Source organism: Eublepharis macularius, chromosome 6, assembly GCF_028583425.1.
Source record: "Eublepharis macularius isolate TG4126 chromosome 6, MPM_Emac_v1.0, whole genome shotgun sequence".
NCBI classification, from domain to species: domain Eukaryota; kingdom Metazoa; phylum Chordata; class Lepidosauria; order Squamata; family Eublepharidae; genus Eublepharis; species Eublepharis macularius.
Genome location: NC_072795.1, coordinates 44,985,812 through 45,009,317, shown reverse-complemented (window position 1 = coordinate 45,009,317; position 23,506 = coordinate 44,985,812). Strand labels below are relative to the sequence as shown.

General features: G+C 41.0%; 1 protein-coding gene across 3 annotated transcripts in view; it reads right to left on the bottom strand.

The window, feature by feature from the left end:
- The window catches only part of SERPINE2 (serpin family E member 2), a 44,483-nt gene that overhangs the window by 20,057 nt on the left and 920 nt on the right, over positions 1-23,506 (bottom strand). The window contains exon 1 of one of the 3 annotated variants that reach the window (XM_054982656.1): positions 23,082-23,153. The exons of the other annotated variants lie outside the window; for them this stretch is intronic. The gene's annotated coding sequence lies outside the window, so the exon portion shown is untranslated. Of the gene's footprint in view, positions 1-23,081; positions 23,154-23,506 lie in introns of those variants that run through there. 3 annotated transcript variants of the gene reach the window in all.

Here is a 23,506-nt window from a genome sequence, read left to right as displayed (position 1 = left end):
GATCCGCCTCGCTGACGTGACAGCTACCAGGAAAATAGTCTTGATGGTTAGCCATCTCAAGGAAATTGAATGGAGAGGTTCAAACGGGGGCCTGGTTAAGGCCGATAAGACAACATGAAGCCTCCAAGTAGGGAAACGATGAACAACTGGGGGGCTTAGCAAGGTCGCACCCCTGAGGAAGCGTTGGATGTGAGGATGCCGGGAGAGTCGACAACCTTCCAGGACAGGAAAGACCGAAGACAGAGCCGCTACCTGCTTGCGGAGAGTGGCCGGCTTGAGTCCAGCTTCCAGGCCCTGCTGGAGAAAGTCCAGAATCATAACGATGGACGGGCGCAGAGGATTAACCTTCTTCCTCCTAGCCCAGCGAGCGAAGGCCTTCCAGGTGGTGTTATATAGCCTAATAGTTGATTTCTTCCTAGACGCCAGGAGGGTAAGGATCACCTGCGGAGGGTACCTCAATCTGGTAAGGTACTGCCTCTCAATCTCCACGCGGTCAGACACATCCATTCTGGATGGGGATGCCACACCGGGCCCTGATGCAGAAGATCTGGTATCGTTGGTAGCTGCATCGGAGGGGAAATCGTCAGTGCCTGTATCGTGGAGAACCAGGGTCTCCGAGGCCACCATGGAGCCACTAGGATTACCTCCGCTTGACGTTCCGCTATCCGCCGTAGAAGTTTGGGAAGAACCGGGATCGGTGGAAAGGCGTACAGTAGCCCGTTGGGCCACCGAGTAGAGAGAGCGTCTATCCCTTCTGCCTGGGGGTACAGGAACCTGGAGAGAAACCTCGGAACTTGACAGTTCGCAGGAGTGGCAAACAGGTCCATGATCGGTGTCCCGAAACGTTCCGCAATCATATGGAAAACCTCCTTCTTGAGTGCCCACTCTCCTGGGTGGATGGACTGCCTGCTGAGCCAGTCCGCTTGAATGTTGGTCACGCCCCTGATGTGTTCGGCTTGCAGAGAGAGGAGATTGGCTTCCGCCCAGTGTAAGATCTTCATGGCCTCTCTGTGCAGCTTGGGGGACCGAGTGCCCCCCTGATGGTTGATATATGCCTTGGCTGAGACGTTGTCGGTCCGTACCAGAACATCCTTGCCGACGAGGTCTTGGCTGAAGAAAGCGAGAGCAAGGCGAATGGCTCTGACTTCCAGGAGATTGATTGGCAGGACAGTCTCTACCGGAGACCACGTACCCTGAGCAGGTCGGTTTTCCAGAACTGCCCCCCAGCCGGTGAGACTGGCATCGGTGAATAGTTGCAGCCTGGGAGGATTGAGGAACGACTTCCCCCGCCGCAGGTTGGGTGCTGAGGTCCACCATCTGAGGCTGGACTTGACCTTCAAGGGCACTGTGAGTTGTCGATCGCATCTAAGTGCAATAAGAGATTGGAACGGTCTGAGGAAGGACACGAGTTCCCGTGTGTGCAGACGGCCCCAGTCCAGGGCCTCGCAGTTCGCTACGAGGGTTCCCATCAGCTTGGAGAGCGACATCAGAGAAACGGAGCTGCGGCTCAGCACCAGAGCGGTCATCTCCTTGGTTTTCTGGATCTTCTCCGGTGGTAGGTAAAAACGACCCTTCCTGGTGTCGACCAACATTCCTAGATGAAGCAGTCTTTGAGAAGGCTGAAGAGAACATTTTGATAAGTTGATCAAGAAACCGTGCGCTTGCAGGAAGAGAACAGTGGTCTGTGTGTCGGCCGCCACCTTTTCCCTGGAGCTTGCTCTGAGTAGCAGGTCGTCTAAGTAGGGATGGATATGAATCCCCCTCTCCCGCAGTCGAACGATGGGGTTGATCAGGATCTTGGAAAACAACCTGGGAGCTGTGGCAAGTCCGAATGGGAGGGCTTTGAACTGAAGGTGGAGACCATTCACATGAAACCTCAGGAATCTGCGATGGGCCTGATGAACCGGAATGTGTAAGTATGCCTCTGTGAGGTCTATGGAGGTGAGGAATTCTTTGGGTCGTAGTGACTCCGCGATAGATCTTAGAGTCTCCATGCGAAAGTGCCTCAGCTTTATGAAACGGTTTACGAACTTTAAGTCCAAAATGGCCCTCCAGTCTCCGTTTCTTTTTGGCACGGTGAAGAATAGGGAGTAAACACCGGAGCCTTGCTCTTGACGAGGTACAGGTTCGACTGCTTGGATGTTCAGGAGATGTTGTACCGCGTTTAAGGTGATGGATCTCCTTTGAGGGTTTCGGCGTAGGGGGGATGACAGAAAGCGATCCGGTGGGTGCGACTTGAACTCTATGGAGTAACCCTTTGAGATTACTTCCAGTGTCCAGGCATCCGCCTTTGAGTCCACCCAGGATTGGAGAAAGAACTGTAGTCTTCCCCCCACCGGAAGCGGCCGTGAGTCAGGACTTCTGAGTTTTGGAGTCGAAGTCCTGCCTTTCCCCTCGTTGTTGGTGTTGTCTGTTAGACCTGAAACCGAAGTTAGCTCTCTTGAACGATTGTTTGTTGGCACTCCAGGAGGACCGTTTGGTATCTGGACGTGGTCTCGCCAAGGAATGGTGTGTACGAAAGGACTGGTTATTGAAGGGTCGTTTGTCATACCGTCTCACCGACTTGGGTAAGGCTTTTTTCTTGTCTTTGGTCTCGATGAGAACCTTTTCCAGGGCATCTCCAAACAGTTTATCCCCCTGGAAGGGGTACGCCATCAGGATAAATTTGGATCTGATGTCAGCTGGCCATGCGCGCAACCAGAGAAGCCTTCTAGCCACTGCCGCAGAGGCAATGGCTCTGGACGAGAAGGTGAGAGCATCCAGAGTAGCATCTGCCGTGAAGGTGGTTGCTTTTAAGACTCTACTAGCCCCTTCTAACAGACGCTTTTGATTTTCAGGTAGCAGCTGGATTAACTTGCGCAGCCAGACTACCGCCGCCCGGGACACGATGGACGCGGTGGAAGATGCTCTAATCGCCATGGCTGCTGCTTCATGCGCTCTCTTGAGTGCCGCTTCCGCCTTCCTATCCAGATTGTCTCTGACTGAGCCTTGGCCATCTTCCGACAACAGCCCAGGTGACTGAAGCGCCGCCACCGGGGCATCAATTCGAGGAACCTGTAAAAGCTCAGATGCATAAGAAGGTAATGCATACAGTTTTTTAAGAGCGCTTGAGCATTGTTTGCTAGAGGCAGGGGAGACCCATTCTGCTTTTAATTGTCTTTCAAAATATTCCGGAAAAGGGAAGACCTTCTCCTGGGTATCACCCCTTGGGAAAAATTCTTTACACCCTCTGGGTCTTGAAGAACCCCTACTGGTACCACTAGATGCCTCTTCCCCTCCTTGTTTCTCCTGAAGCTCTAGGGCAGCCAGAGCCTTACTCAGAAGGTATGGATAGTCCTCTGATTTAAACAGCCTGTTTGACTGGTCAGGCATAATGACTTCTTCCTCCTCCTCTTCTTCTGAAAGGAACTCCCTTTCTTCACCCTCCTCGCTATCAGAGTAGGCTCCCCCCCCTACAACAATATCCCCATCTCTGGCCGGGATTGGGTGTGCTTTTTGGGCTGCCTTGGTAGGCCACTGGCAGGATGTACGCCGCACTTTACTGGGGGGGGAAGGAGGCAGGGAGGAAGACTGGCTTGTTGCCTCGGGAGGGGGCTGGCACCAATGAAAAATCTCTTCCCGCATGGTCTGTAGGAAGGACATGAACTCGCCTCTCAGGAGGGAACCGAGGTCGCCCTGTACATTACCCGTCCCATGGGCTCCGGTGCCGATCGACTGCGGAGGCCACGTCACTGTAGAAGGGCCTGCAGGGCACTCTCCCGGCTGGAGGTTGGCGACCGCGGCACTGGGAGCCGCGCGGGAATCGGCGCGGGCGCCATCTTGGTTTCCCGCCAAAACCGCGGCTGCATCTAACGGGCTGCTGGTGGCCTGCTCGACTGGCCCTGATGCCTGGGAGTCCTTCTGCTTGCGTCGCGATTTTTTTTGAAGAAGTACGCGGCTTTGCAGCCGGAAAGGTGCCGGGATGCCGTTCAAGCCTGGGCGGCAAGACGGTACCGGGTACAGCAGCCGATTCTGCCGCCGATGCGGCCGTTGGTGAGCTTCCCTCCTCACCCTCCATAAAGCTATCTTCGGAGTCCCTGGACTCCATCGTCTTGATAGACTTGGGCCCAGAGAAAAAAAAGAGTTGAAGAGGGGGGGGAGGGATAGAGATAAGAAAGGTAGAGTAGAGAAGAATAAGAGAGGAAGAGGGAAGGAAAAAAACTAGAGCTAGGACAAAGAAGACAAAAAAGACAGGACTGTGGGCTGACAGAGAAAACTGTAGCCACAACTGCTCTCCCTGGAGGCAGGAAAGAACTGGAACAAGGGGGCGTCCTAGGCTCCAAGAGGAAGAGGAAGAGCTATTTTTTTGACTTCCTGCCTCCCTGATTGGGCAAAAGGAAACAACCCAAGATGTCCTCCGCCTCAGAGGGAGAAGAAGGAGTTTCTCTGTTGTATGCATTTCCCCTTTATACAAAATTCGACTCATTGTTGACCCCACCATCCACAGATGGAGGAATATAAGAGTTCCAGAGTTACAAGACAATTCAACTTGGCTACCAAGATTGCCCTTTGAAACTGTAACGTGATGTTTAGAATGTGCCCACAGAGATGGTACACAGCCTATAATTAGATTATTATCTGTGAGGCACAATTTGGTGGATAATGTAAAATTAATCCAATATATAACCTCTTGCCAGAATTAATGTACTGAGCCTTGCCAGAACTTATGTACTGAGCCTGCTTGCGGGGAGGGCGGAATATAAATACGATAAAATAAATAAATACTGGGACATTCCCAGAGCATGCAGACTAGCTTTAGGTGTCACCAATAGGCATTACACTCAGCAAGACCTAAATCTAGTAGGATACCATTGTATTTGTAAATTTTCTGGTGAATAAGCCTTATAACATAAATCCAGGGTAGCAGATAAAGTAAACTTAAGTACATTTTGCCATTGGATTCGGGCATGCGGTCTCAGGTTCCACTGGGAATTGGAGGAATCTAGACTGTGTTTTGTTTGGTTGCTGAAGAAGTTGTATGTAATGATAGTATGCCTACAGAGAATTTCTGAGGATTAGAGTAGAAAAAGCAGCAGGAAAGGGAATCCAAAGTTGCAAAGCCTGAGGGGCAAAAACAGAAGTCAGACAGTGTTTTAACTGAAAGTACTGCTAACTAGTTATGCCTGGGAGATTAAATTCTGTACAATGAATGTCACAGGATTCCAAGCAACTGAGACAGGTACATCAGCTCACAAGAGACCAGTGTTTCCAAAAGACACCCTTGTTCCTTACATTAGTATTAGGATTTTTTTTTCAAATGGGTAGATCCTTGTGTGTGAAACACAAAAGCCAGCTGAGTGCCCATCACATGCCACGCCAACCTCACTGCTGAAACGAAATAATGTTACATACCTTATGGAAACAGACTCATAAGACTGTTAAGAGTGCAAGCTTTCTCCATGCAAGCAGAGCACATGGCCTCATTGAGATCACTACCTTCATAACAATGTAGCCTGTGCCAGGCACCCTTCACACCCAGCTGCAGCTGCATGGGAGTTACTTTTCCATTATGTGGTCCCACACAGCACATCAGTTCCATGGGACATACACAAAATTTGCCCTACCCAAATGGTTGCATCATTTATAAGCAGCCATCCAACTGTCTGGGATAGCAACACAGAGGAGCCACCCCCATATGGCTATGGTGAATTGTATTGCTCTTATTCTCAGAAATGTTTTTACTATTTGGATCAGACCTCTGAAGATTTGATACGAATGAAATCATTTTGACAGAGACCTAATTCCTCCATATTTAAATCTGCCCTTCTTCACCACGGTATACTTTGTGAAGTCAGTTTTCTAAACTTTGGGGCTACATTACAATTATCAGTGAACCATATGCCATATCACCTTCCAGGCAGATACAGCCTAGAACCCAAACTCAACTTACACATATGAAGAGATGGGGTAGAGACCCAAAAAAAGACACACGCGCTCATTACATTTCTTGATGAAATCACACCTATTAGGGATTCAGTGGTACATCATAAAAGATTAATGTAGCTATGCTGAAGAGTCAACACTTTTATTGCATGCACATCATGTACTCAAGGGGGCAGGAAATGACAACCCTATCCTAAAATAAAAAGAATCTTCAAGGACAGGCATTCCTTTTTTCATATATAACCTTACAAGTCAAGCAAGCAGTGGTGAAGTGGGATGACATTTAGAGGAAGCTGTCAAATATACTCAACCCTGCTTAAATAAAGCCTCAAACTACTATAAAGAGAAACAGGAAAGCTTGCAGCTTATTAGTTATATAACTAAGAAACAGTTTTTTCTATTGAGGTTAGGCTTGAAATGACCATCTTCTGTGCTTATGTATAATATTGTTCTGTCTGTGTATGTAGTCATGTGTGGTCCAAGTGTAAAAAAGAAAAGAATTAATTGTAAATACTTTAAAAGTACCTGAGGGAAGGAGTGCAAACAGCCCATCAGAATTCTCAGGAACCAATTACACAGTCACAATAGCAGAGTCCAGTAGCACCTTTAAGACTAACCAACTTTATTGTAGCATAAGCTTTCAAGAGCCACTGCTCTCTTCATCAGAGAGCTGTGGCTCTCAAAAGCTTATGCTACAATAAAGTATTCTGAAGTATTGTAGCTTATGCTACAATAAAGTTGGTTAGTCTTAAAGGTGCGAATGGACTGTTTACTATTTTGCTACTACAGACTAACACAGCTAACTCCTCTGGATATACAGTAACAATAAAAATATTCCACCATTGATCTGCTAACAGAAGTAGAAGGCAGGTGCAATATAAAAAGAAAAAAAAGATTTGCCTTATTGTGAAAGGAATTTTAAACAATTAGTTACTCTTTGAGAAATAATGCGCAACCACAGCATAATGAGAGTATATACTCCAAGAGTAAAAAGAAGCAAACCATCTATTGTGCAAGTGTGTTACCTGCCAACTAAGGACACACTCTAGGCATCTGCTCTAGCCCATGAAAGCTTGATTATGTCACTACCAATGCAATCCTATGCAGATTTATTCATTTAAGCCCCACTGATTTCACTATAAATCTGTCAGGCTATAAACTGACACAAGACTGCTTCGTGATTTCCTTTTCAGTGCAAGACTCATCCTACAAGGGCCCTGAGAGAAACCCTATCACTTCACTAGTTTGAAAGGCTCCGTTGTTCTTACCAAAAGTTTCTGAAGTACCTGGCTCCTGCCAACCCCCACAGGCTTCAAGTAAAACTGGAACCTTTACTACAAGCACAACTCATCTCATTTTTGACTTATCGCCTAGAGCTTCCTAGCTGTAGTCTTAAAATATTCCCAACATCTAAAGTGTTGGGAAAATTCATCATTCAGATTATCCCTATAGTTATCTTTCTTGCAGTAGACAAAGGAGAATTCTTTAATGCAATTTCAAATGTATCATAACATTGTGTTTTGTTTTTATCTATTCTAATGTCTCTCTTTTCTTAGCAGGATGAAGGCTGAGGAATCAATCCAGTCATTTCTAATTCTTCTTGGGCTTCAAGAGCTAAGACCTAGCTGGTGAGAGCTGGAACAAAGATGCCAGCACGGCAAGTATATTCCCAGAGCTGACCATTAAGTGAAAGACAGAAAATTGTCACTCAACTGTAAAAAGCTTCAAAATGGACCTATGGGACACATTGTTTGTAAAACTACCACAACATAAAAACCTACAATTTTATGCTGACTGCTAAAGATTTCCCATTTATGCTCTGTGCAGAAACTCATCTACAAATTGAATGGTGGCTCTTTTGCTAAACTTGGCATCTAAAAACCTGACATTTCAAAACCCTTCAAGAACTACAGCCACAGCTAAACCACAGCCCCCAACGTGCAACTCAGCCCATATCACAGTGTGATATGAAACCTTCATAGTAAGCCTTTCAGTCTAAATAAGTGCTACTTTGCTTCTGTTTGCACAGTGGCATGATATAAAATGTGTAGTGTTTTTTGCCAAAGCAGCACTACAACTTGAAGGCTATGTGAACTCTTGTAAAAAAATCCTGCACATGGCCAATGCAAGTTGTGCACCAAGAAAAGCTGGTTTCTGTGTTGTGCAAAAATTATACACACTAAACACACGTCTATAATCTTATAATTCACATAATTTGTTCTGGGCTTCCTTGTCATGGGGGAGGACAAGCAGGCTCCTTCCCCAGTCACCAGCAATCTTAAATCGGTTTTCTTGACTCTCAACATTTTAGCAAGCGTTCCTACCCCAGTTTCAGCTAATGACATATTGACCACTTTGCTATTCAGAACCATGTGTCAGAATTAAATGAACACTCTAGTCATTTCTGTAACTGACACTTGCTGGGCATTCAAGCAATACCTGCCGGCACAGGGATGTTTTTGTAGCCCAGCCCTGCTTAAGCACATAAGATTCATAGGCCTAATTTATACATGCAGCCAGACAAGGGGGAAATAAGGTTGTATAATCCTGAGGTGGTAGACCATACCACTTCACTGTGGATGGGTCCTCCGATCACATTTTGCAATACTCCCATTTTTAAAAACTCCTTCAGACAGAAACATGGCTCAGCAAACAAAGAAATGAAGTCGAAGCTTTCTTTCAGCTGTACTGCTTTTCTATTTCTAGGGAAATTTTTAACACAAAAGAACATTCAGAGTTAGAATTGACCTGCAGTCCAAGGCAGGGCATTCCCATTAAGTTCTACATACCTTTTTGCCCTGTTTGTGCATTTTGAGAGTGATAGCCACCTCCATTTACCCCCAGCATTTGATGCTAATAAATTCACTGACATGGTACAGACATATAGGTTCCATTTGATGTATGTTCTATGGAGAATATGCTGTTAAATCACACTCCAGGCGAGTGATAAGCAGAGGCAGTTTGCCAATGCCTTCCTCCACATAGCAACCTGTCTTCCTTGGTGGTCTCTTAGCCAAGGAAGACTGTGTCCAACCCTGCTCAGTTCCCAAGCTTTGATGAGCCTAGGCTAAGTTTGGCTATTCAAATCCTTTCTTAAATTCCTCTTGCAATAACTGACATTTCCACCTCCTTGGCCATTTCCACACGCCATAAATCACCGTTTGTGGCGTTTTGTAAACAGATGGCATCAAAAATCGCGGGAGGAGGCCAGCAGCCTTCCGTGAGTCTCGCAGTACTGCCAATTTCACTGGAAGATCTTGCACTAGTTATGAATGTTGTTGGCTCAAATCTCTTTACATACCTTTTACAACAGAAATTTCTCTGCTCTTCCAGAGTTAATTTTCTTGATTTCTACCATACTGCCTATTAGCCAGCTTTTAAAAGATAAAATAGCAGAATCACCAATATTACTTTTTGATCATTTTAGTTGCCTCCTTTTTAGATAGAATGACTGGAGCTGTTTACAGTCTCAAACATCACCACACCAGAGAGTTATACAATGGCATTAATATATCTGACATTTTATTTTCAGCTGCTTTCTTGGAAATTCTTAATATTGAATTCATCCCCCCCTCTACCGCCTCAACAAGTTAATGTTTTCAGTAAACCTTCCACTATGATTGCAATATTACTTTTCTGGATAGTAATGGCAATTTACATATACACTGAAGCAAAAGGGTGTTTCTTGTTCTACCACACTTCTCCTTGCACACACACATTCTTATCTGATACCCACTTAGTGAGACTGGGAGTCTTCTCAGCTGACTTAGAATTGCACTGAGTGCCATCCTAAGCAGAGTTATTATCCTTGACGCTGATTTCAATGGATTGAGAATGGAGGAACTCTGCTTAGGATGGTACTATGAATGTATGAACCTGCTTTTTAAAGAATCACACCATTTATCCATTAAGCCCTAGCCCAGTTCTGTCCCCTTCCACTGGCAAGAGCTCTTCAAGGGGCCTAGAAAGAGGTCTTTCATAGTCCTACTACCCAAGATCCTTTTAACTGGACATGCTGGAGATGAAGCTTTCTGCATGCAAAGTACGTGTTTTATCACTGAGCTCCAGCAAACTGATTTGGTATTATGCAAATCTATTGTTGTAGGCAGTTCTGACTCTGGATCATTTATGAATAAGTTAACCAACAACAACATAGAAGCTTTGGGAACTCTGCATTTATCTTGCTCCACTATGATAAGTTAAAGCCATCTATTCACAAAAGAGAATCCGTAACTTCTCCTCTTATCCTCATGAAACAGGGCAGTCTTTATCTCTGCTACTCAACCTGGATGAGAAGCCAAGAAAACCCCAAAACAGGAGAATAACTGAAAAGTATACAAAGGAAGAATTAAGCTGGAGTTACCAATGATCCCTTTAACAAATGCTTTCAAAGCGAGCATCCAGACAACATTTAGTCTTTCCAGAAGCAACACTTGTATAATGCCTGAAAGAGCAAAAACAGAAGAAATGCTTCTTCTTGTAAGATAGCAGCTTTAGCTTTAGGCACAGGCTTCATGAGCGTATCCCTCAGAGTCAGTCTGATATGCAGTGGTTAGACCCAGGTTCAGTTCTCCACACTGCCATGAAGTTCAATGGAGTGACCTTAGGTGACTCTTGTTCCCTCAGCAAAACCTACCTTACCAAGTTGATGTGAAGATAAAATGAAGAATAATGTACACCACCTTAGAGAGCTCCTTAGAGAAACGGCAGGATAAAAATGTACAAAAACAATATCCCACAATATTGAATCAACCACAAGGCTTATTTAAGCTGCAGAAGAACCAGAACCAAATGAGTGGTAACAGTAAGGAACTCCTTAAAATCTCAAATGACAAAAGATAAGAGATATTTATAATATTGCTTTAATAGCTCCCATGCTTAAATACAACATATTGCATTCAAGTTCTGTTGACCTCTCAACCATAAGATATGACTTCATCAGGCTGAACCTTTAGTGAAATGATGTCTAAGCTGATTAAGCACCAATAAACCTTACCCTGTTTCAATTCCTACCAATAGTCATAAGGCTATTGGAAAAACTGTACACTCTTTGTAAGATCATTGTTATGCAGTCTTAAGTGAAGTTGAGGAGGGAGAGTTATATATATATACACACACACACACAAACATACATTTGGGAGCTTGCTGTAAGCTCTAAGAAGTCCCTGAAGAACATTTTCGAAGAAAACAGAACCACAGTGCCTGTCTCATGACCATTCCAGCAAGTCAAACAGAAAAAGGGCACCAACTTTAGAAGACAAATCTTTATGGCTTTAAAGCAGCATATGAGAACTGAACACAATACAGAAAATTAAGAAGTTTCATGCTCAGCACAAATAAGTGTATTGGAACTGTCCTCACTGGGTAATTTTAGATACTTAGAGCAGAACCACAAGTGACGAAAGGCACAGATTGGACACTTGTCTGCTTCCCTCAAGTTTTGATGGGAAATGTAGGCATCCTGGTCTCACAGCTTCGCTCTCTGACTGCTGTCCAATGGACTTTTCAACTGTCACTTGTCCAACATTCCACCAAGCTGCCTACATTTCCTATCAAAACTTGAGGGAAGCAGACAAGTGTCCAATCTGTGCCTTTCGTCACTTGTGGTTCTGCTCTTAGACTCTGATTTTTCTTCCTGTAATCCCAAGAGCTGCTCAAAGTCTCAAAAGTACCTTCAACAATCAGACTTGCACGATAATCATGGGTTCTAAATCTTCTTCCAAGCAGTTACACAAGTACACTGGAAAATGTATGATTAACATGCATGATTCATAGGAAGAACTGTACAGCACACACTGAACCTTGTAACTTATACCCACAACTTGTTTGAACTGTTACGTTTCACCCCTTGTAATGTATTTTTAATTAGTTTCATTTTTTCCTCTCTTTTTTAAAAATAATTTATTTAGAAGTAGATAAGATTTGTCAATAGAAAGGGTATAGAAAAGTTTATACAAACAATACTTGCAGTTAATTTGAGACTTATAGTAATGTATACAAATAACAGATCTAAAATTAGTTTATAACTTAAACAGGCACTACATTTAAAAATGAGCTAAACTGGTAAGAATTTTAGGAACAGAACTTATGTTGTAAATCTCCTTCTCTCCATGGTTACTTATTCTTATACGAAATATAATATCTACTATTTTACTAATCATTCTCTGTGTTCCATCCTTTTATCTTTATAGTAAATTATACTAAGTCACCTTAATTGATGTCAGTTCTGGCCTAAATAATCAAAAAAGTCCCTCCATTTCCCCCAAAATTCAGCTATTGGTCTATTATGTACATAAGTAGTTAATTTAGCCATTGATGCATATTCATGAACCTTATCTATCCAATCTAACACATCAGGAGACGCATCTGCTTTCCATCTCGCTGTATATAACACTAGCTGTTGTTACCATATAATGAAAAAGGTCTCCCTGCTCTTTTCTGAGATTATTTGGTAGAATGTTTAATAAAATGTTTTTTGGATTCAACTCAAATCTTTGTTTAAGCATCTTCTGCATCTCTTCATATATCTTTATCCAATATTTTCGCACTTTCTTACAAGTCCACCACATATGGTAAAAAGTTGCATCTGTGCATTGACATTTCCAACACTGGCCATTATAGCCTTTAGTGATTTTCGCAATGTCTCTGGGGGTAATAAACCATCTGAAAAACATTTTATACCAATTTTCTCTCTGATAGGCTGTAAATTTTATATCCTTGGTCCATAGATCTTCCCACTGGTTCATTGGAATAGTTTCTCCAAAATTTTCTATCAATTTTATCATACAGCTTTTAATTTGTTCTGTTTCTGTATGGTGTTGGAGTAATATTTTATACATTTTCCCTAAGAAATATTTCAGGTCTCCAGATATTAATTGTTCAAATTCTGTTGTTTTTTTTTCTTAATCTACAGCCCTGTTTAAGAAATTGTTCTTTTAGCCTCGATACCATTTGGTGATACATCAGCCATGGAACATTTGTACCTTGATCTTGAATTTCTTGCCAGGTTTTTATATTCCCTTTCTTATCTATCATTGACTCATAGCTGAACTGATCCATTCAGCTTCTACTAACTGTCATAACTGTCATTTACTGGGGACATCAATGGGGAGACCTGTGGGCTCACTCTATTTCTGCATTGAAACCGTTTTGAGTAGCCTCTCTCTTAATATATGAGTCCTGTCCTGTTTTTGAATAGATTTCAGTGATTTCTTAAGCCATAGATAATGATGGATACCTTCTTTGGCATCCTCTGTCTCCAATTGGATGCGTCTGCTAGTCAGATTTATGATTCAGTCTGTTATCCAAACTAGTGCTGCTGCTTCATGTTATAACTTGAGGTTTGGTACAGCCAGTTCTCCTCATTTTTGTCATCCTGTAATACTTTAAGGCTTACCCTTGGTTTCTTCCATTTCCATATGAAATCGTTTATTACTTTCTGCCATTTGTTTAGGGTCTTTTGATCTATATAGATTGGAATCATTTGAAATAAAAAATTCATTTTGGGTAATATATTCATTTTCACTGCAGATATTCTTCCTAGCCATGAAATTTTCAGTTTTTCCCATCTCTGCAAATTTTCAGTAATTTTTGTCCAAACTTTTTGATAATTATCCTTATAAAGATTCTCATTTCGTGCTGAAATATATATCCCTAGATATTTTATCGGCTTTGCAGTAATGGCACAATGGGTTATTCTCCCTCTCTCTCCTTGTTCCTCTTGCTGTTGTCGAAAGCAGTATTATCTTTGTTTTCTTTTTATTCAGCTTATATCCAGAGTACTGTCCAAATCTTGATATTTGTTCCATAACATAAATCAGGGAATTACATTGATCCATCACTGATATGACCACATCATCTGCGTAGCTTTTCATTTTACATGTCTCTTTCCCCTCCTTTAATCCAGTGATTCTTTCGTCTTGCCCAATTCTCACTGCCAAGATTTCCAATGCAATAATAAACAACAGTGGTGATATTGGGCAACTCTGACATGTTCTTTTTGTTATTTCAATTTTTTATGTAAACAAGTCATTAACTAAAATTGTCGCTTGCTGATTAGTGTAGATACTTTGAATCCATTTCAGGAACTCTGTCCCAGAATTCATTCTTTGGAGTACTTTCATAAGAAATTTCCAAGACACATTGTCAAATGCTTTTTCAGCATCTAAAAACATGAATGCAGGTTTTTTTCCCCCTTTCTTTTTGAATATTCCATTGCATTGAGGAGATGTCTGATATTATCCCTCATGTACCTCTTCGGGATGAATCCTGATTGGTCTTCTCATGAATAACTTCTGAAATGCATCTTCTTAATCTTTCAGCCAATACAGTCATAAATATCTTGTAATCTACATTCAGTAGGGAGATGGGTCTGTATAATCGTGGTATTAATGGATCTTTTCCTTCTTTGTGTATCAGAGTTATATTTGCTTCTTGCCATGTTCTTGGTAATACCTTTGTATCTTAATTAGTTTCATGATTTCAAGCATGATCTTGTGAGTGTTTTAATCTGAAATGACGGCTGAAATATTGTAGCTCAAGTTTCCTTTAGTCAGTCCTTCCCCACTTTCAGGGACAAATATATCAGAAACACATAGCTGTCCTGCATATGCACACTCACTTTCAGAAATATTAACATTCAGAGTTCAAAGAGAATGCTGCTGGACAGGCAAATAGTTAAACAAAAAGCTTTACTCAGCCAGTTGTGTGTTTTTATGTCCTTCTGCCAAGTATCTCTAGTTTAGCTGCCAAGTATCTCCAGTTTAGCAATCCCAGTATTTCTAGTTAAGCAATCCTAAATCTACATACTTTGATATAGAGTGAAATCACATCTCTGCTTGGATCTGATCAAAACTTGTTAGCGGCTCATATGGTTGACATCTCTAATATCAAAGTAGTATCTAATATTAAGGTAGTACCTAAACTGTCAAGTAATCGCTTTAAAGCACTGGAAAAGAATCCTACTACAACCATTAGCCTGTCAACATCACAGCCTTTCCACAAACAGCCCTGTATTTAGATCAAGATGGGTAGCTGTGTTTGTCTGTAGCAGTAGAAAAGAGCAAGAATCTGAAGAAGTGAGCTGTGGATCACGAAAGCTCATACCCTATCACAAATTTTGTTAGTCTTATAGGTGCTACTAAACTCTTGCTCTTTTCTACAGCCCTGCATTTATTTATTAATTTCTTAGTGTTGCTTTTCTCCCAAGGGAGCCAAAGTGGCTTACAGAATTTTAGAAACTAAATTAAAACAATATAATTTAAGTCATCAAAACAACAAAAAAGCAAATACATACTGGGCAGGTCCCATTTCACTAGGGTGACTATTATAATTCCCTAGGCTGTGAGCCATAGACTAGGATCCAAGAGCTCATACTCAAGGATTCATGCTTCTAGCCACATCCAGCCTTTATACCTACAGAAAGAAAGGAGGGGGTGGGGAGATGAGATGTTGTGCCCTAACAAGATGTTCTCCTACAAGTCCCCTGTGTTTTTGCCTCAAAAGGTTCTATGGGCATTGATAAATCTGATTTTTCACACAGGTAAAATAAAAACTGAGAAAGAGGATCTGGCATCCTGTTAAACACTCCCCTAACCACACCTAACTGCTTTGGAATAACAAATCTGGGCTACAGCAGACACCACCTCAAATTTGAGTTAATGCAAAGAATGCTCTTACACAGAATATAAATCTGAAACACACAATAAGCAATATTATAATTTAATATCCACAATATACACTGAAGGCCAAAGTCACATGGAAATCTCACATGATCAGCTGCTGATGAAGTATGTCAATCTGCGTTGCATTTTGATCTGCTATAGGGATGTAAACTAAAAAAAAAAAAGTATTTTTCAGATTTGGGTATTCGGAAGGCCATAAATATCATATTCCCAATAGTCAGGTCAAAAAATACCACTTTAGTATTCAGTTTTGTTTTTTTTCCAGAATTTGAATATATTCAGCTCCATTACTCCCTATAGGGGTATCTTTCACTGGTGTGGGGGGCATTTTCAAGCAAAGCAAACCACACCAAAACTGCAGCTGAGTGAGATCTGGCTGTTCTTTAAAGACACCCCCCCCCCCAAGTTTCAAGAAGACTGGGTCAAAGGATCCAATTCTACTGTCCCAAAGCTTCCAAAAAAAAAAAACCCTAACAAGCTCAACAGAACCAGAGAATCCTAGAACAATCAGGGCACCTGGCAGCAGAAGGAACACGCTCTTGAAGCTGCAGCCAATTGCATCAGTTTTTTTCCCCTTTTGGCTTTTGGACATTTCCTTTTCTGGCCAAAAAGAAGAAGAGGAGAGGACGAGGAAGCAACACGTGCAAGCAAATGCAGCAAGTTAAGGAGAGCTCAACTGTCTGTCCAATCACGAGGATTCTCTCTCAGACCATGGGCTTTGTTAGTTCTTTTCAGGAGGCTTTGGGTCAGTGGTTGCTCTTTGTGTGCTTGGCACTTTCTATACCCTGGAGAAAGCATTGGATTCCACCCCCCACACACACAGGAAATAGGGAGCAGTGGCTGGGGGCACCTTGTTCAGGGGCCCATAGAACTGGAGCCCTTGACCCAATCTTCCTGAAATCTGGGGCGGTCTTCAGATGCCAGTCAGCCCTCACTCTGCTGCAATTTTGGTGTCGTTTGCCCCCTAAATCCTGAAAAGATTCCCCCATAGGGAATAACTGACCCAGTTATTTCCAAATATTAATACCTGTCTATCTGAGAATCCTGGATTTGATCAGGATTCCTGAATATACCCCCCAAAATAACAGCAATGAGGAAACCCAGGAAGAAAAATCCACTTCCACAAGAACGGGAAACCACGAATACAGACATTACGCTCTCCTTAACTCACTGCTTCCCTATATCTAGTTTGTTAATTATGAAGGTATCTGGCTAAATTCAACCTAATTTCAATTTAAAGTTAAACCTAGCTATTTTGTAACTTAGTATATTTTCCCACCTTTTTTCATATAGTATTAAAGTTACTGAGAAGTTTACAGGTGCTCAAGTTCAACATTATTTTAGACAAAAAAGATCCCCTCTTTCAAGCCAGCAAAAGTCAACAAGAACGTAAAAGGTAACGTGAAGATTAGCACTAGAAACTATGATGCACAAATCTAAAATTAAATGTAATGACATGCAAGTTTCCATCTGGATGTACCCAGACAAGAAATATTTTTGCACAAATACTTTGATTCCAAGGTTTTCTTCCACACAGCATTTACTGTTACCTTATTACGGCATCCAGAACAAGAAAATAACATCGAGACGTATTAACACTGGGAGTCTGCTCTCATTTTGTTCATGTCTCCTCCATCCTGGTGCAAAGTTCAGTTTCTCTCCTTTTTTTTTTTGCAACTAAGCAAATAAAACCATCTTTAGCCATCACAGAAACAAAAGGCATAGTCACAGCACAGAAAGCAAGACTGCACCACCAAATTCAATCACACTAACTGGTACTGAACAAGCAACTGGAACAAGCTTGAACAAACCCAATGGTTGGCATTCAGACCCTTAATCAAGGATCCCAAGTAATCATCCAGTGGGCCTTAAGACACTAGCACGCTCTGTCGCTGTTTCTATTTCCATTACTTTAAATGCAGGATCCATGTCAATATTTGGTTAAGTTTTCATTCCATTTCCCACCTTGGGCTATTTGTCCAGTAGTTTCAATTTGTGCCGTTTAAACTTGCTGCCAAACCACACCTCCTTGTTCTAACTGAACTGGCCTTTAAACACAAAAAGTGAAGTATCTTTTGTTTTTGAGTTCTGCCACCTAACCTATAACTGCGGGTACAATCCTTCCCCAAGGTATGCCCTATTACCTGTGTATGAAAGCCGTCCTGAATAATTCAGTTTTGCAGAGTTTGCAGAAAGCCAGAAGAGTGAGAGCTTTCCTGACCTCTTCAGGCAAGCCATTCCATAAGTTGGGGCCACTACAGAGAAAGCATGTGTGCAGCAGCTGTTGATTTTGCCCATGTACAAGGTGGCACCTGCAGAAGGCTCTCATCAGGAGAACAAAACTGCTGTGGCAGAGCATAGGGAAAGAGATGGTCCCATAGATATAAGGGGCCAAGGCCACAAAGGGCTTTTTGTATATGACAGCCAAAACTTTAGTCCAGTAACTGATGGGTAACCAATGAAGTAACTGCAGAATGAGAGTAATATGCATATTCTACCCAGGTCCTGATAATAATTGAGCTGCAGCATTCTGCCCCAACTGGAGTTTCTAAGTTGACTTTGAGAGGAAACCTATGTAGATTGCATTACAACAGTAAACTGCATTACAGCAGTCAAGTCTTGATGTTACCATGCCATGAATCCAGGTGGCCAGATAGGCTGTGTCGGGGACCATCTTCAAGGCTAGACTGAGTTTGTGGAAGGCATTTTTTGCAACTGCATTACCTTGCTTCTCTAGCAGCAGCACTAAATCCAGCCCCAGATTCTTGACCAAGTCTGCAAGAAACAGCTGAATACCATCAAAAGTCCACACACAATATCCTTTAGTATCTCTGCCTTCCCAACCAGCATTGCTTCCGTCTTGTCTGGATTCAGTTCCAATTTGTTCAAGTGGGGCAACTTGCAAAGATTTAAATGCTCACTCTTTTAGTGAGCATTTGATATTAGAAATTAAGCATTAGGTATTTTGTATTATCTGTATTCTTGAGACAACTCTCCTGCTCAGTTCCCCCCCCCCCCGCCAATTATTTTCCTGGGCCTTCATATCTCTAAATGGTGCCCCTTTTGAAGGCAGAAAGATGGGGTAGAAATTGTATAAAATAAATATGTCGAACCTCATCAGACTTCAAGATCAGTAGTCCCTTTCGTTTTACCCCTTCCTTTTCTCTTTCTAGCCTCTCACCTCCCTTCTAAGTGGGGCAACTTGCAAAGAAAGTTGCTTACTCTTTTAGTGGGCACTTGATATTGGAAATTAAGCATTAAGTATTTTGTATTATCTGTATTCTTGAGACTTGCCAACTCTCCTGCTCAGGTATTTGTATTATTCTCCATCATTATCTTTATTTTTTGTTTTCTCTTTATCTGGATCTCTGTACTCTAAGATGTAGCGTTGCTTGTGACCATAGTCAAAGATCCTTTATTACTGATCTATGGAATATTGTCAAGATTTAATGGTGCCTAAACTTGGTGAAGAACCTAAATCAGATGCCCCATAAACATGAAATGGGAGGCAAAGGAAAGCATATTTCTTCCTTGTTCTTGGGCTTAGTGTGGATTTGGTCTCCAGCTGGAACCCGGGCCCTATTAATGCAGATGTGTCTAGGATACATATGTCTGACCATACACAACACCATTAACAAAATAAACATTTAGATGAAGGCATCACTGCATCAGGAAATAATTGTTCATACCTTAATAACATTTCAACTGACTTTTAAACAGAAAATAAATTACTTCATTCCTTTTTCCATGCTTGCAGACACCAGAGGGTGCACTTAATGTTCAAATGCATTCACATATTAAGTATTCAGAAAATCAATCTTATGAGACATACATGTACATTTCTGCCCATGTCTTGTATTTTGTTTTATTAAGAATCTTACTGTTAAATTTAATTAAAATACATGACAGAAATGTTACTACATTGATAGTTTTTTGTTTGTTGAGTTATTCCTCAGTCCCAGTTCCACTGCATTATTTTGTTGCATTAAGAATAGGCGGTTAGGCTGAATTTTAATTTTATTTTGTACTCTGTTCACTGATTAACTAAATAATCTCTCTAATTCCCAGCCCCACTGCATTATTTTATTTAACTAGGAATCTTTGCTGTTAAGAGCCAAATATTTTATCATACTTTGTAATTTGCTTGTCAATTAACTGAATAGTTCTTAACAAATCTGTAATTTGTAATCTGCCTTAAGTCCCAGTAAGAAAGCCAGACAATAAATTAAACTTAATGATGAAAAATAATAATCAACACAATATGCTGCATTTTGACCTGAACAAATTCCTTTAGGATACATTACTATTTCTGATGAAAAAAATCGATTAGTCAAGAATAAGATTTCCACCATCATAATAAAAAGCCATTTTCTTTAAAGCTGGAAGACTTTAAAAACAACAGATTTGATTCAAATGTGCCCTTCCGCATACTCCTGGATCATTCATCCTTACTAGTAAAAAGAGATACTCTAGAATACTAGAGTAATGACTGGAAGAAAAACACTCTTTCATCGAGCAGTTTCTGATTTAGCAATTACAAGTGTCTAGACTACCCAAAAATAAATTTCAAGAAATACTTCCTTACCAAACCTACACATTTGCTTTAATACAGGATAACAGTCCAATATTTCTCCAAAGAGAAGCATGAAAATTGGCATATTCCTCATTGCATCAAAAATGTCATTTATAGCTACAGTATACAAACTTTTCAGCGACTCCTGATCACCAGTACATACATGAAATCCTATGAGGCTTATATCTTAAGACAATAGCATATGAGAAGGAAACCTGTATTGTAGGCCATTTCTAAAATGATGGTTCCAAATGGAAGCCAGGGATGACTTTCATTAACAGTGTTTTTAAAATGACCATTCCAGGATAAAATGACACTTTTGCCAGGATAAAATCACACCTTTTTTTGAAAGATGCTCAATGTTTAATATACCACACCTTTAATTACACTGGAATTACATTATGCCAGCCATCTGGATGTACACAGAGGTAGGACAGTTTTGTCTATGACTGGCTGACTAGATTTTGATACAGTAGCAAGCTTGTGTTAAATGTCAGCTACTGCTATGCTGGTAACAGCCTTGAATTGTCTTAAATGTGTCATCATAACGCTTAGTTATGAAATAAAACTCTTCCACCCTTCAACTATGTGTGGAATTTCAGAAATTCTGAATACATTCTTCCTAAACCAACCATAAATCAACATACTATTGTTTTTATCAGCTCATTACCTCTCAAAAAGTATTGAATGTATCAGTATATTCCAAGCAGGCTTACCTATTCAGAAGAACAAAGCAGCCAACTCTAAAGACCACGTCAAAACAGAAGGCTTACGTTTTAGAGCACAGGGGCCTAATACTGTATTTAAGGAAACAGCTATTTGAGTACAAAGCTAGTTCAGTATAAACCTTCTGAAAGGCAAAGTAATGTACTATTTTAAAGCAGCAGATCTCAACATACCATTCAACAAGCCACAAGCTCCATTTTAAATTATTTCTGAACAACCAATTTTTACACTTCATCCAATGAAACCAACTTGCTCAGTGTAATAATGGTCTTATCACACGGATGGCTATTCAAATTACTGGCTACAAAACAGAAGGGCTGCCCATCAAAATGGTTTCTGCTGAGGTCAACAGATGAGGATGTTTCAAACACCTGTTTCATAGGTGAGTCCAGAACAAAAGCTATATTCCTCCCCAAATGTCTCTAGGATCTGTAAATGCTATGTATTCCTGCCTTGTTGTTCTATTACAGTTCTCAGATTTTTGTTTTCCTCTTAAGCTGTTAAACTCTTTAAACAGTGTGGGTAAAAGAAATATTGCCTTCCTTGAGCATGCATTTTGTGGCTGACCTAGTTCTTCACTCTGAGGAGTTTCTCAAAAGATGCTTTCAGTGACTGCTTGTTAAATTAGGGAGCCAAGTGCCTTGCCAAGCTTTAACTAGGAAAGACATTCCAGTTCCATGACAAAGTGAACAAAAGGTTCATCCCATTCCTGATTAATTCTTTAGTGTCCCATTGGTAGAGAAGGCAGCTCAAGCCCATTCAGCATAGGAAGGTTACCTGAAGAGACTGATAAGCCACAGAGCAATCCATCAGCAGTTAAGCAAGAAAACAGTGCACAATCAAGACTGAAGTTAGCTCCGCCATCAAAATGTAGCTTTAGAGTATTACATACAAGGTAAATTGGTTCTTGGCTGCAAGTTCCTCATCTGTGTAGTTAGTTAAGAAATATCTAGTCAGTATACACCTACCTTACGTTTGAGCAATGTCTCAAAGCAATAGATTTCCTGATACTAGCAAGTTATTTCAAAACAAATATACCCAACTAAACTACATTATATTTTAGACTAACACCGTTGCAACCCCAGATCAGTAGGGACAGCAACTGCTTCCTCCGTCCTTTCCAAGGCAGGCTATATCCTCAAATGAGCTGGTCATGTGTGTTTATATAATTCTGTACATTCACAATACGCTGGCCAAATATTACATTTATTATAAAACCATTGTTAAAAGTAGGTCCTGAATAGTTTAGCATTGTATAGAAGCTGTCTGTTTATTTTTCACTAATATGCATTTTTAACAACTAATGTTTCTTTTCCCCCCTAAAAAGTACCCCAAACTTCCCGTTTGGAATTTCTGGTAGAGAGAAGAAGTAGAAATAAGGCCTACATAATAAAATTAACTTTCTGTACTGCAGCAATCCTAAATATTGCATAGAACTTCCTACAATAAATATATATATTATTCAGCATCACGTTCAAAATTTTAACAAGAATAAAGCACAGGAGAGCAAATAAAGAGGGTGATTCACTATATTAATGGTATATAAACTATTTATAATTTTCTTTGGAACAAAAGGATACTACAGAAATCTAGTAAAAAACCCTAATCCTTTTATACTAGTATCCCGCAGCATAGAAGATGTGTATTTTAATTGTTCTCCTACCATCTAGTGCCACAAGGTATCAATTCTAATTTCAAACAAATTCAGTTTCACAAGTTCATCACAAATAAGATGGTGAAGGGACTCATTTTCAAGCAGAGGAAAGGTTTTCTTCCTTACACAAATCAAGGGAAACCAACCACCCCATATTGGCACCACCCCATGAAATAATCATCTAAACACTGGCAAAGATACTATTCATCAGCTTTAACCTATGCATATTTCTTCTTTCCAATCCTGCTAAGGAATCAATTATTTCATACAAGATTTCAGTTCTAGTAAACCTTAATTATGTTGGGTGGTATTACTGTCATTTTTATTACCATGAGAAAATCAGAAAAGCTGAAGATTTTTAAAGAGGTTGTGATTGATACTTCAGAGACAGACAAGGATATCTGCCTACACAGTATAGCAAGAATAGACAAAGCAAATGATTACAACTTGCAAATAAGCACAGCATCTAGTGAAGTACCCCTTGCAAAAAACACTGGCTATGTTGGCAGGATAGCATACTTACAAAGACTATCATAGGTCTCCACTACAGTCTGAAGCTACAATAAGAAGTAAACAAGATCATGCAGACAAAACCTGCCTAAATCAGGAAGGAGTCTTGTGCAAAAAAAAAAAAACATTAAAACCCCTTGCAAAAGGACTTGTACTTTTTAACCAGTCACTTGTTTTCCACCATGTTCATACACCTGGTGCTCGACCCTAAACTAATATAAAGCACAGCTTGCTTGTGGCAAGGGGACAAGTTAGATTAATTTCCAAGGTTACAGTGGCCCAAGAAAGGAGCAGACAGTCAGCAGTATTGGAGGAAAAGAGCAAGAAAGTAACAGAAAGCAAGGTGACCAGATGCAGCCAAACATTGTTGGATATTACACTCTTGCTGAGCTATAGCAACTATTTGCAACTAGATGAGCTTCTCCACACACGATAATC